The sequence below is a fragment of the Schistocerca cancellata genome, chromosome 7 (assembly GCF_023864275.1).
Source record: "Schistocerca cancellata isolate TAMUIC-IGC-003103 chromosome 7, iqSchCanc2.1, whole genome shotgun sequence".
Lineage (NCBI taxonomy): Eukaryota > Metazoa > Arthropoda > Insecta > Orthoptera > Acrididae > Schistocerca > Schistocerca cancellata.
This window is the reverse complement of record NC_064632.1, coordinates 325,104,951-325,117,829: the sequence shown is the minus strand read 5'-3', so window position 1 is coordinate 325,117,829 and position 12,879 is coordinate 325,104,951.

The following is a 12,879-nucleotide window of genomic DNA, read 5'->3' as shown; positions in this document are numbered from 1 at the left end:
AAAATACTACTTTTATATGTCTAGAAAATAGCTCAGTCGGGTCTAGTGTTCTTGATTCGGTCTCGCGGATTTAGTCGTGATGCTTTTCCTTTCTAGAAGTTCCTTTGCTTTTGAGGACTAGCTCGATTTCAAGCTTTTTTGACGCTGCTGCCGTTTCTTCGCTCGTACGTTCTGTGGGTTTTCTCTCATTTCTTGCAAGATCTTAACAAGACCTCGCATTAGCGCCACAGAACGCGAAATGATAATGTCACGGTAATGTCCTTTTTCTGTACTTCGACGTTCACTCTATTAATCTCTCGAAGAATACTACCTCGAATTCTTAACTTGAGGATAAATTTAAAATCCATCGCCGCCTGTAGCAGATGATCAGCTTCATACTTAGCTTCTGCGGCAAGAGAGGATTCTCTTCAGTTTCTTCAACAGCTTTGACAACTTCCAGTAAATTATTACATACAGCTGTAACAACTAGGTCTTTACCTGACCATCATGTTTGAGTACTTTCTCGTAAGTTGTTTTTGTAGACATCTCCATTATTTTCTACCGGCTGGTGGATCCAACAAAGAAACAAAGTTCTTGTACAAGCTCAAACAGGCTAACTGCCTGCGGACATGATGACGCTGAATGCACGCCCAAAAGATTTTAAGAGTGTGCTAGACACGGTACAAACACTGCCAGCTCATTTCCACATCGCTGTGTGATATATTCTCCAGTATTTCCGTCAAATTCTATAAAATCAAAAAAGATTTTCTTTATTTCACAGCCGGTTTCTGTTATTTTAATTTAACGAATCACCTAGCACATTTTGTGTGTGAGAGATACATCTGAAGTGCAGTCAAACATGACGGTGAAATAGTTGGTGTCTTTGATCTCATTTACAATGGCATTTCAAGCTTTTTTTTTGCCATTATATAGATGATATCACTTTGTATTGTCTTCCACAAACAGCATACCTGTTTTTTTAAGTAGTCTAACGGACTCTTGAGAGTAGGATTGTATTTGGCGAGCAGAGTTATCAAATTAAGTAAATTTTCTTGACTAGGTTGAAAATTTTCAGTGAGATCACTCAGTGTATCCTTAGAATCTCGAAAAGAAAGACAGTTTGTGGCGTTATATATTACTACATGTAGAATATGTCTCCATTTTTATTTCTCAGATTGAATTAATCGCTCAGTGTCGCGGCCGATGCGCTGATACGATTCCATTTGCTACAAACGGGCTTTGCATTTGATAAACCATTCTTTACGTGAGTGCGATGCTTCATATTCAGATAACCTTTCTGAAGTCTTTTTCCAATTTATGAGAAGCTCTGTACACAACGCTGACGTAGAAGTGATGGTGTTTAGGGTGTAGGCAATACAGTAAGCTGCATTTTTTGTTTTTGAATAAGCAAGCCAGGATCTTTTAATATTTTTCTTATTGCCATTGTTCCGAACCACATGTGCTATGTCAAATGCCTACCGTTGCCTTGAGTGGACCTAAACTTCATGTTATTTTCATGATTATCATTTAGTAATACCGCTTGTTTGCTGAAGAATAATTTCGTCTCTGCTACTAGATTGCAATAAGTTACTAGATGCTAGCTCAACTTCGTCTTTCTGCAATGATAATACCGACGATGAAGACTGTTTACCATCATCTGCTCGTTGAAGCTCTGACTGTTCAGTCGAATTATCTTCAGTGTCTAAATTACAAGCATTATTCGAAATACCTGAACTCGTAATATCGGCATCATCAGTGAAGCTTAACGATGCAGCTGCTTCGTGAAACTATCTTCTCATCTTAGAAGCCGATTTATTTACGAAGTCAATTTTATCTTTAGCTTTTCTCTTGGTTTGAACCAGAGAAAGCTTTCTTCTTGGTGCATTCATCATTTGCCCTTTCATACCTAAAAATATAAATAAATACATTTTAACACTGATGAATTGGTCTTACATACAAAATCATGATCGTGTATGCATATGTATAATATATGTCCTTTATATCACTAACAAACACACATTTTTTATTTTAGCCCATTTAGTAGTGTAGCGTTCTAGCAAAAACTTTCTGTCAACATTTCATTTTCTTTGATATATTTCATCTCATTTTAGGCTACTTGACTGGACTATTACACCGATAATGTAAAACGTAATATTTTTTACCTGTTATTCCCGTTAATCGTTAATTTGCACTACAGTAATCTACCGATTTCCCTAATAATTATAATAACACTGATTATTCGCACTTCACATCAGCCACATAAACAAACAGCGATAGTCGCTTTGCGTTCAAATACGTAATCTTTTTTACTTGTTATTCCCGTTAATCGTTAATTTGCACTACAGTAATCTACCGATTTCCCTAATAATTATAATAACACTGATTATTCGCACTTCACATCAACCACACAAACAAACAGCGATAGTCGCTTGGCGCTCAACCACTCAGGTTTATTCGGCTCAGCTTGTGCAGCTCCGTCCGCTTTTATTTACAGGAAAGATTTTTTCCGTAGATGCGACGGGGATTCCCCTACCAGAGACATCATGTACACCATGCATGCGTTCAAAAATCAACTTATGATACTGCTGTGTCGACCGAACAAGACACAGCCATGGCGAAAGCACCACAGGCTCAAAGATGCAAGCTGGTGGCAGTGCCATAGAGACTCGCCACTTGCGCGAGTTCCACCTGCGCCACGGGCGGCGCTGACGATGAAGTTACCGACTTCGCCTCGGCCAATTGCCGGGCGAGTACAGTCCGCCAATGACTGGACGACAACGGACGGAAGTCTACTCGGAAGACAGAAGAGCGGCTCCCGCCCATGGTTATAGATGATCGCCCAGGGCTGACTCAGACAGGGAACGTCGTTTAGTGAACTCTTAGAAGTGAACAGACAGTTGTAAATTGCATTTTCTACGTAATGTGAAGTTTACCTACGATTATTTGCACTTAGCCACTGAGGGCCTTTTATGTGTTATATTACAAGCAGTGTTGCTGACTTCATTATTCAGCTAGTCGCAAAGATAAGTAAACCTTTTAATTCATTGAAATGATAATTCAATCAAGACCCTACGCTGTCGCAGGCGTTGGTATTCATCAACGAGGACAGTTGAAAATGTGTGGCCCGACCGGGACTCGAACCCGAGATCTCCTACTTACATGGCAGACGCTCTATCCATCTGAGCCACCGAGGACACACATGATAGTGCGATTGCAGGGATTTATCCCTTGCACGCTCCCCATGAGACCCACTTTACCATCTTAATGTCCACACACTACATTCGCGGTGGCGTTCTCGCTTCCCGAGCACGGGGTCCCGGGTTCGATTCCCGGCGGGGTCAGGGATTTTCACCTGCCTCGAGATGACTGGGTGTTTGTGTTGTCCTCATCATTTCATCATCATCCAGGCAAGTGGCGCAATTGGACTGAGCAAAGATTGGGTAATTGTACGGGCGCTGATGACCACGCTGTTGAGCGCCCCACAAACCAAACATCATCATCATCAACACTACATTCGTAGTGCTTTTGCCCGTTACACTCATTACTCGCGGCAGACAATCTTCCGTAAGAGTTCGGGCCATATGTGTGCATCGGCACAGAAGAAGAAGGCCAATGACCGGTTAGCCTTAACCGTATGAAGATGGTATCTGTTCTTTCGCACATGTCCGAAAGAACATGTCCGCAGCTCGTGGTCGTGCGGTAGCGTTCTCGCTTCCCGCGCTCGGGTTCCCGGGTTCGATTCCCGGCGGGGTCAGGGATTTTCTCTGCCTCGTGATGACTGGGTGTTGTGTGATGTCCTTAGGTTAGTTAGGTTTAAGTAGTTCTAAGTTCTAGGGGACTGGTGACCATAAATGTTAAGTCCCATAGTGCTCAGAGCCATTTGAACCATTTGAATCGAAAGATCAGATACCATCTTCATATTTTAATTCATTTGTGTGACTTCGTTACCAATTTGTTGGTATGTTGTAGAACCTTCGTTCTTCTACCCTCTTTCCTGACCCCTGGGCCATAGATGTGTAATAGTGGCAGGGAGAAATTGTCTTAGCGGTGTACGGCACCAGAAGTCGTTTCACGAACTCATAAGCTCGGCCTACCACAACAACAATGGCGACGAGGTCGTTACGAAATTGGCGACGAGGGTTTACAAAAGACATTTTCGTTAATAAACTCAGGATGTGTTAAAAAACCAACTGGGATACGTTTCAAAATCAAATGAATAGTCGATGGAGCGAAGTCGCCGGTTTCTTTTTCCTTCCAAGATATGAATCTGGTGTCCCCTGAAATTGACCCCCGGGACAGGTTTGCAGCACTGTTGGCTAGTGGGGTGCACGCAGCGCTTGTGAGTCCAACTGAGGAGCTACTTGATTGGGAAGTAGCTGCTCTGGTTACGAAAACTGACAACGCCCGGGAGAGTGGTGTGCTGACCACATGCCCCTCCATATCCAGTGACGTCTATCGGCTGAGGATGACACATGTGGTCGGTACTGTTAGGCTTTCGAAGGCCTGTTTGCACAGAGGAGAATGAGAAGGTCCTACTACTACAAATGGAACGGTATTTTCTTCACTACTTCGATTTCTTCTAAACAACCAGCTTTCTCTCCTTGTTCATTTCACTTTACAAAAACGACATCTTCAGTTGATTTCTGTGCGGTGGTCTCTACCAACATTTTGAATAGTGTCCCTCTTGCAGACCCAAATTGTTTATTAACAAGGAATCGCAGAAAACCTAAATTCAATGAAGGTTTCATTTCCCTGATTATTTGCGATTACAGCAGATGTTGGAGAGAAATAGAAGGTACAGATTGGAAAATATGACATAATAATTCGTCTAATAAATAGTCCCACACATGACAAATATACTGCTTGCGGTAGGTCGATAAACACTCCACAGCCAAGCGATTTACTAGACAATTTGCAAGCAGTATTTTTAACTACACTGTGTTGTTAAATTTTGCTATGGCAAATGAACTTTGTTTAACAGAAGTGGCAGTTGACTATCGTATGGCGACTAACACATAAAAAAGTAATATTTTTCCAGTCTCTGTCTTCCACAGTTTTTACACTTCGCAGCTCCCTCTACTACCATGGAAGTTATTTCCTGACGTCCCTTCTTCTTGAAACTGTTTTCCATATGTTTCTTTCCTCACTGATTCTGTTGAGAACCACCTCATTCCTTGCCTTATCAATCCACCTAATTTCCAACATTAATCTGCTACACCACACCTCTACTCCCTTGTGTTCCAGTTTTACCGTTGTCCATGATTCACTACCGTACAATACTGTGCTTCAAATGAACGTTCTCAGAAATTTCTTCCCCTTACTATGGCCTACGTTTGGTATTAACAGACTTCTCTTGGCCAGGAATGCCCTTTTCGCCAATGCTAGTCTGCCTTTTAGGTTCTCCTTTTCGTGAGCACATGGAGGAGCTACCACATGTTGGTGCAGAGTATTCTGCAATTCTCGCATTTGACTTCCTTGATAAACATCGTAATAAAAATCGACCTTTCGCTGTATACAGTTGAGCTCAGTGGAAGCAGCAACTGCATCAGAGGCAAGGTTGCAAGGTGATCTAATCATGAAGCTATTGCCAAGTGAGCTGTGAACACTCTAAGGTTGATTCATATAGTAACATACCATCCGGTACAAGGAAGTTAGTCTGGGTTACTGGAGGTACTGACTTACCACAATAAGTATTGTGTGTTGTAGAACCACTAGAGAATAACGATGAGTAAAATAGAATACTCTGTTTGGTGTACAGAAGCATACTGAGGATTATTAATGCAGTGGTCAGTTTATGGTCGCTGTTAGCCTAAATAATTTTGGCACAGACGAAGTTACGCTGCCAAAGACTTAAATGACAGTCACTTTAGATGTTTTGGATGAAGAAGATATTTATATGTCATTTGATGACCAGAGCCACAAGGAAACCATTAGTGAATCTGCATTACGCAAAAAATTAATCACTTATCAGATAGTGATTGTTAAGTGATGAAAGCTTTACTGCTATGATTCACTGATTGGTCTAATACAAATGGTCCATTAACAGCGACACCTGTTATACAACGTCCTATGCCCACTGGTGATAATACTTTGGTTTATAGGAAGCAATACTGTGTACCATGAGACCTGTAGTCACTGAGGAAGGAATTCATTGACCAGCAGCTAGCAGAAGGAATAATAGAACACGGTGATAACTCATGGGGTAAAATGGTACTTCTTTTCCCGAAGGAATCACCGGATGGTACCAAAAAATACACCTTCTATGTATTATCTGAACACAAAAACTGTCACTGGTGCATATTCCATCCCAAAAAAATTACTGCGACGTTGGACAACATAGGCCAATGCAAGTATTTTTCAACGGTGGAGCTGAGGAGTAGATATCGCAAGTCAGAAGTAATCTCAGAAGATAACCGAAAACTACCTTAACAACATCATGGGGCCATCTCCAGTATCACAGAATGTCATTTGGGCTCAAGCATGCACCGGGTACGTTTCAGAGACTGTAACACGCAGTGCTTTGTGGATTAAAGCCTGGGAAGTGTATGGTATATTTGGATGACATCATAGCATACTACAAAATTAGAGAAGAACATTTGAGATGTTTAGAAGATGTATTCAACAGAGTACAGGCAGCACAACTGATACTCATCAAGGATAAATACTATTTTTCATAGACAAAAATGAATTGTCTCAGACATGTGAGTAGTGAAAAAGGTATAACAATACCTGATTAGTATCAATAGTTCATGAATTCTTGATTCCACAAATAATGAAACAACAATAGTCATCCATAGGCGTATGTTACTACTGTAGAAAATTCGTCAGAACTATTGAAATGTTTATTAAGAAAAGGGGCAAAATTTGAGTGGGCAACAGAGTGCCACACAACACTTGATACAATAAAAAGGTATTGATATCAGATCCACTACCGATATTTCCTGACTTTGAGAAAGAACTCATCTGTCATGCGATGCTGCCAATGATAGACTGTGCTGTATTTTAAGCCAAAATGTAGATCACAAAGAATATCCAGTAACTTATATGTCAATACAACTAAATAGGACAGAACGGAACTACACCACTACAGAAAAGGAGATGTTATCATTTATGGAGTCACCTAGTTTTGCTACAATTTGTATGGGCATAAGTTTAAGGTAGTAACAGATCATAGATCGCTAAAAAGGTTGCTGGGATTTAATGATGCTTCTAGCGGATTGACAATATGGGCACTCAAACTGAGTGAATTCAACTGTGATCTTGTTCATAAGCCTGGTAGGAAGCACAAGAATACACACACTTTTAAGCAGGAGTACTGGAGTACTACAGTCACTAAGCGAAAATGTGGCTGGGTGGCAAAACGTGCAGGCATCCTACATAGACTGTCAGGCATTCAGGTTTGTGAAACTTCATAGCTTATTCAGCAGATCAACAAATTGCGGACAACGTGTGATGATTCTGCCAGCATTCAGGGACGAAGTTTTATCCCACTGACACAGATTTTTTCTATTGACGTCGTGACACAGCAGTTCATTTATTTTTCAGCGATTCTCCTTGTTTTCACAGTAACATACTATAAGCTACATTGGAGCAGTCTATTTACTGTATTCTCTCTTACATTGTGAAAAACAATCATACACAGTGTGTCTGAGCGTGATAAAGCTTAAAACAGAAAAACAGAATTCTCCACACTATCCTTATCATAACAGACCTTACATCTTCTAGATGGTGCTGCTTTTTTGTTAGTTGGGGTAGTTTTGTGGGAAAATGTCCCCAGTATCTTCCCTGTAGTCTTAATGGATTTGTTCGTTGGCATGGGCATCCACGAATGGCATTCCCATGATCAGGAAGTTTAATGAAACTTCCTGGCAGATGAAAACTGTGTGCCCGACCGAGACTCGAACTCGGGACCTTTGCCTTTCACGGGCAAGTGCTCTACCAACTGAGCTACCCAAGCACGACTCACGCCCCGTCCTCACAGCTTTACTTCTGCCAGAACCTCGTCTCCTACCTTCCAAACTTTACAGAAGCTCTCCTGCTAACCTTGCAGAACTAGCACTCCTGAAAGAAAGGATATTACGGAGACATGGCTTAGCCACAGCCTAGGGGACAAAGTTTTTATTTCTTCGCCATGGATATTAAGATCTACTCCATATTTTTCTTTTGTTTCCTTTACTGCTTGCTCAATATACAGATTGAATAACATCGGGGATAGGCTGCAACCCTGTCTCACTGCCTTCCCAACCACCGCTTCCCTTTCATGCCCCTCGACTCTTATATCTGTCATCTGGTCTCTGTACAAATTGTAAATAGCCTTTCGCTCCCTTGTATTTTACCCCTGCCACCTTCAGAATTTGAAAGAGAGTATTCCAGTCAACATTGTCAAAAGCTTTCTCTAAGTCTACAAATGCTAGAAACGTAGGTTTGCCTTTACTTAATCTATTTTCTAAGATAAGTCGTAGGGTCAGTATTGCCTCACGTGTTCCAACATTCCTGCGGAATACAAACTGATCTTCCCCGAGGTCGGCTTCTACCAGTTTTTCCATTCGTATGTAAAGAATTCGCGTTAGTATTTTGCAGCCGTGGCTTATTAAACTGATAGTTCGGTAATTATCACATCTGTCAACACCTGTTTTCTTTAGGATTGGAATTATTATATTCTTCTTGAACTCTGAGGGCATTTCGCCTTTATGTATGAATCTTGCTCACTAAAAGGCCTGGCTCTCCCAAGGCTGTCATTAGTTCTAATGGGTTTGTCTACTCCTGGGGCCTTGTTTCGACTTAGGTCTTTCAGTGCTCTGTCAAACGTTTCACGCAGTATCATATCCCCATATCATCTTCATCTACATTCTCTTCCATTTCTATAATATTGTCCTCAAAAACATCGCCCTCGTATAGACCCTCTATATACTCCTTCCACCTTTCTGCTTTCCCTTCTTTGCTTAGTACTGGGTTTCCATCTGTGCTCTTGATATTCATGCAAGTCGTCCTCTTTTCTCCAAAGGTCTCTTTAATTTTCCTGTAGGCAGCATCTATCTTACCGTTAGTGATATGTGCTTCTACATCCTTACCTTTGTCCTCTAGCCATCCCTGATTAGCCATTTTGCACTTCCTGTCGATCTCATTTTTGAGACGTTTGTATTCCTTTTTGCCTGCTTCATTTACTGCATTTTTGTATTTCCCCTTTCATCAATTAAATTCAATATCTCTTCTGTTACCCTAGAATTTCTATTAGCCCTCATCTTTTTACCTACTTGTTCCTCTGCTACCTTCACTATTTCTTCTCTCAAAGCTACCCATTCTTCTTCTACTGTATTTCTTTCACCCATTCTTGTCAATCGTTCCATAATGCTCTGTACAATCTCTGGTTCTTCCAGTTTATCCAGGTCCCATTTCCTCAATTTTCCAACTTTTTGCAATTTCTTCTGTTTTAATCTATAGTTCATAACCAATAGATTGTGGTCAGAGTCCACATCTGACCCTGGAAATGCCTTACATTTGAAAACCTGGTTCCTGAATCTCTGTCTTACGATTATATAATCTATCTAATACCTTCCAGTCTCTGCATAGCTGACCTAAGTTTCCTGTCACCTGGTCTAAGGTTAGCACTTGGTTTCAAAAGCTTTTGATGGTACCCTTCACCTAATTTCTACTGAAGCTGGTGGCCTACATTCTTACCATGACTGCTACCTAGAAGCAGAATTCTTCTTTTCCTATTCTGACTTGATCCCGACTTGTCTTTTTTTCGTAACTGCAGAGATTCTAAGTCAGTGATAGTTGTTTGTGAGATACTGTGAACCCTGTCTACACATTTACTTGACAGTTGTTGTACGTGGAAGAGACTTCGTTCTGTTCATGCATTTAGTGCAGCATGGTGTATAATTTGGCACGTCAAATTCCGCTCCTATGCTTTTGCCTATTTCCTCGTAAGATGGCGTTGTTTCAAGCTTTTTCCGTTGCTGATGATCGTTTTATACTGTTGATGCAAGCATAGCATCATTCCCGAACTGTAGTCAGACGTGAACAGTGGGTTTTATACACCTCTGGAAAGCTATATGAGGAATGTATCACAAAGAATCTATGTTTTAGGTGTAGAAACTAGTAGTTTTATCATCATAGTTTCTCACCAACCATAGTGAGTGTGATACAAAAATTGCAGAATGAATTAATGTCGGCTGCAGGAAATGTATTTACTGCATTGAAGTATTAACAAAAAATGGTTCAAATGGCTCTAAGCACTATGGGACTTAACATCTGAGGTCATCAGTCCCCTAGACATAGAACTACTTAAACCTAACTAACCTAAGGACATCACACACATCCATGCCCGAGGCAGGATTTGAACCTGCGAGCGTAGCAGCAACGCAGTTCAGAGCGCCTAGGACCGCTTGGTCACAGCGGCCGGCAAGTATCAACAGAATTGCATTGCACGCTACTAATATATCGGAAAATCACATTGCTTTAACGTTATATCGTGTTTAAGTGCAGAACTGTGCAGCCTTAGAACTGTTTGTTTATGTTCTGTGATCATTTCTTTGTTTCCAAAACATTCTCAGCATGGACTCCAAGCCCGCATCTCGTGGTCGTGCGGTAGAGTTCTCGCTTCCCACGCACGGGTTCTCGGGTTCGATTCCCGGCGGGGTCAGGGATTTTCTCTGCCTCGTGATGGCTGGGTGTTGTGTGCTGTCCTTAGGTTAGTTAGGTTTAAGTAGTTCTAAGTTCTAGGGGACTGATGACCATAGATGTTAAGTCCCATAGTGCTCAGAGCCATTTGAACCATGGACTCCAAACACTAGAACGATACACCAGAACTGATAGCACAAGTGATTTACGTAAAATGTTTTAAACTCTTGTCTGGATCTCCATTATGCATGATCCATACGTTTCTTCTTCTTGTTCTTTACTGTCTGTTGTATCATCACAATACTCTCAAATGTTTCAGGTTCGTATTTGTTATAAAGTATGCATGCACCTAAAGAAGTCTTGTGTACCTGGATGAGCGCTGTGAGAAAGACTGCTACAGAACAGTCTTCGCATAACGGCAGTTACGGTAATGGGATGAGAATATCAATCTATATCACTAGTGTTGGTCGGTTGTGCAAGCTTGGAACATGTGTTATGCTCTTTCCAACAGTACATTATCGAAGTGTATTGATGATGTGAAACTCAGCTCGCCCTGTTCCGTCACAAGCTGTCAAATGTACCGGGTGCGCTGCTGCTAGTGGTCAGATCCAAATCAAATCGGAGACACTGTTGCTGGGAGGGTTGGCCAGAGAGAGATGCTTAGAGAGATGCTTAGAAAGGGAAACCGTCTATAGCTTCGCTCAGGATCCTTAGCCAATAAGTTCCAAGAAGGGGCAGCTCGTTTTGAAATGTAGGCAGAGTGCTGCTAATACAGTTCCTAGTTTTACTCCATTGGATGTTACAAAACAATGAGAAGAGATAGAGATATGCATTGTAGCTTGCTGTCGGTCATAAAAATGACTTTTTCTGACATATGTGAAAGACCCTGTCCTGTATTTATATTTCATGCATCTGAAATGTATGTACTACGCACATGCATGACAGTTTATTTACAACACTTCCACAGACCCTACTTTTGAGCATGGGGATCACTCTCAAACTATACCAGTTTGTCCATCAAACGGAAAGACATCAGCTGTATTTGTTCTTGTGGAACCATGGCTGCCTTAGTATCATCGAGATTGTGTTTATTTTTAATAAGTATTTGCTTGTAAGAGTTAGGTTGACGTTCCACTGATGATTTATGTCACACAGCAGCTTATAATATAGATGTTTTGGGGCTTAACGTATGTTCCAAAATAGTTCTCACTTATACTCTGATGTACGTTCCAAAATAATAAGGACATACTGCTGTGGTCGGTAGTGTTCACAGCAAAATAGCGGAAGTTTTCGACTCTTTTAGGATGTGTTGTCGATTTTACGAATGGTAAGTATGTACAAGACATGTTTCATAGATTAATATATGTATGGCATGGACGACAGCGGGACAGTTGGAGGCAGTGGGGTGTGCAGATGGTTGTAGGATAATATCCTTGAAAGCAGGGTGTTTGTCGAGTCGTATTGTGCTGTAGGGTTACCACAATGCCGTGTTCCTGGCTGTTTTACAAGGAATCAACATTTTCTTTGGTGTACAAGGTAGCTGTTTTATCACCTTAAAGTTTGTCGACATAGAGTGTCCGAGAGAAGTATGCAGGGTAAATGTATGTCAGAACCTGGAGTTAGCCGCTGAAGGATAATACTCTCGTGAATAAATAAAGACACCGTCCCACCTACCTGCAGACTGGTACAGGTGGATCAGGGTGGAATGCTACATTGCCGCCAATTTTGAACACCCTCTGTGAACTAGCTCAGTTGAACACTCTACACCTCTCGGGCAAGTAACAGAAGGAACGGCCAGTGTTGTGTGAGGCAGACCAAACTGCTAAGGTCATCGGTTCCTAGACGTACACACTATTTAAACTAACTTAAGCTAAGAACAACACACACACCCATGTCCGAGGGAGGACTCGAACCTCTGGCGGAAGAGGCCGCGCAGTCCGTGACACGCCGCCTCAAGCAGCGCGTCCACTCCGCGCTGCGTGATCGGAAAGAGTAGGGACAGGGGACAGCGGAAACTGGGAGCAGAGGGTGGGGTAGTGGTGTATGGAGACAGCTGTAGGACAATCCAGCAGAATAAAATTATCAAAGTAAATAAATACCTTATATCCTTTCTCTCCAGCAGCTCAGCACAGCTGAGCCTTTTTCCCACCAATTCACAAGTGGGGGAGGGAGGGGAAATGGGGAAGTATGGGAGGGGCGAGTAGAAGATCTTGGTCTATGAGGTGCAGGTGTTATAACCGAAGTAACCACTTGCGAGAGAAAGAGAGACAGAGAGAG